The following is a 2,500-nucleotide window of genomic DNA, read 5'->3' as shown; positions in this document are numbered from 1 at the left end:
GGCGTGTTGCTTTCGCTCTCGGCGGTACCTCCGGACGCTCGCTCGGGCGGTACCTCCGTCGATGTCGCACGATAAAGTCCGCGCGCGGCGTGTTGCTTTCGTTCTCGGCGGTACCTCCGGCTGGCTCGGGCAGTACCTCCGACATTGTCGCGCGACAAAGTCCACTCGCGGCGTGTTGCTTTCGCTCTCGGCGGTACCTCCGGCTTTCGGGCGATGCAAAAGTCGACTCGCGGCGTGTTGCTTTCTTTCTCGGCGGTACCTCCGACGGGCTCGGGCGGTACCTCCGACGGTGTCGCACGACAAAGTCAGCGCGCGGCGTGTTGCTTTCGTTCTCGGCGGTACCTCCGACGGGCTCGGGCTGTACCTCCGACATTGTCGCGCGACAAAGTCCACTCGCGGCGTGTTGCTTTCGCTCTCGGCGGTACCTCCGGCTTTCGGGCGATGCAAAGGTCGACTCGCGGCGTGTTGCTTTCGCTCTCGGCGGTACCTCCGGACGCTCGCTCGGGCGATACATCCGTCGATGTCGCACGATAAAGTCCGCGCGCGGCGTGTTGCTTTCTCTCTCGGCGGTACCTCCGACGGGCTCGGGCTGTACCTCCGACATTGTCGCGCGACAAAGTCCACTCGCGGCGTGTTGCTTTCGCTCTCGGCGGTACCTCCGGCGTACGGCCGATGCAAAAGTCGGCTCGCGGCGTGTTGCTTTCGTTCTCGGCGGTACCTCCGGCAGGCTCGGGCTGTACCTCCGACATTGTCGCGCGACAAAGTCCACTCGCGGCGTGTTGCTTTCGCTTTCGGCGGTACCTCCGGCTTTCGGGCGATGCAAAAGTCGACTCGCGGCGTGTTGCTTTCTTTCTCGGCGGTACCTCCGACGGGCTCGGGCAGTACCTCCGACGGTGTCGCACGACAAAGTCCGCGCGCGGCGTGTTGCTTTCGTTCTCGGCGGTACCTCCGACGGGCTCGGGCATTACCTCCGACGTTGCCGCGCGACAAAGTCCACTCGCGGCGTGTTGCTTTCGTTCTCGGCGGTACCTCCGACGGGCTCGGGCATTACCTCCGACGTTGCCGCGCGACAAAGTCCACTCGCGGCGTGTTGCTTTCGTTCTCGGCGGTACATCCGACGGGCTCGGGCGGTACCTCCGACGGTGTCGCACGACAAAGTCCACTCGCGGCGTGTTGCTTTCGCTCTCGGCGGTACCTCCGGACCCTCGCTCGGGCGGTACCTCCGACGATGTCGCTGGATAAAGTCCGCGCGCGGCGTGTTGCTTTCGTTCTCGGCGGTACCTCCGGCTTTCGGGCGATGCAAAAGTCGACTCGCGGCGTGTTGCTTTCGCCCTCGGCGGTACCTCCGGACACTCGCTCGGGCGGTACCTCCGTCGATGTCGCACGATAAAGTCCGCGCGCGGCGTGTTGCTTTCGTTCTCGGCGGTACCTCCGACGGGCTCGGGCATTACCTCCGACGTTGCCGCGCGACAAAGTCCACTCGCGGCGTGTTGCTTTCGCTCTCGGCGATACCTCCGGCGTACGGGCGATGCAAAAGTCGGCTCGCGGCGTGTTGCTTTCGTTCTCGGCGGTACCTCCGGCGTAAGGGCGATGCAAAAGTTGGCTCGCGGCGTGTTGCTTTCGCTCTCGGCGGTACCTCCGACGGGCTCGGGCAGTACCTCCGGCGTACGGGCGATGCAAAAGTCGACTCGCGGCGTGTTGCTCTTCGCTCTCGGCGGAACCTCCGATTAGCCGGGCAGCGCAATAAATAACTTTCGTATTAATAAATAAACATTTATTCGTCATTGATATCTGGATTGGTGCCTTTGATAAAGTGTTGCTGTTATCCGTGTTTATATCTTTACTTTTAAAGCATTCATGCATGAATGCTGTCCCTAATAACGTATCACACGCATTGGAGTGTTTGCGTGGGAATACTTTTAGTGTTTCTGTATTAGAAGGTGCATAATGCTTAGTTATTACAGTTATGTTAATTTTTAAACTTATATAACGAAATATAATGTTTATATTGTAATATTATATTTTACTATGCAATTATATAAGTATTGATATTTTAAGGACACAGGATTATAAAATTATAGCACACGAATGACTGATACTTTAATCGCGCCTCCCGCGGACAGGCACTACACAGGCTCGCGCGCTGCGTGTTGCTTTCGCAAACGCTAAAGTCCGCTCGCGGCGTGTTGCTTTCGCACGACGTGGCGCGCACGGCCGTTCGTGCGTTAAAGTCCGCTCGCGGCGTGTTGCTTTCGCAAACGCTAAAGTCCGCTCGCGGCGTGTTGCTTTCGCAAACGTTAAGTCCGCTCGCGGCGTGTTGCTTTCGCAAACGTTAAGTCCGCTCGCGGCGTGTTGCTTTCGCACGACGTGGCGCGTACGGCCGTTCGTGCGTTAAAGTCCGCTCGCGGCGTGTTGCTTTCGCAAACGCTAAAGTCCGCTCGCGGCGTGTTGCTTTCGCAAACGCTAAAGTCCGCTCGCGGCGTGTTGCTTTCGCAAACGT

This window comes from Pogonomyrmex barbatus, unplaced genomic scaffold (genome assembly GCF_055798465.1).
Source record: "Pogonomyrmex barbatus isolate J1 unplaced genomic scaffold, ASM5579846v1 scaffold4, whole genome shotgun sequence".
NCBI classification, from domain to species: domain Eukaryota; kingdom Metazoa; phylum Arthropoda; class Insecta; order Hymenoptera; family Formicidae; genus Pogonomyrmex; species Pogonomyrmex barbatus.
The sequence above is the reverse complement of the archived record's forward strand: the minus strand, read 5'-3'. Positions refer to the sequence as shown.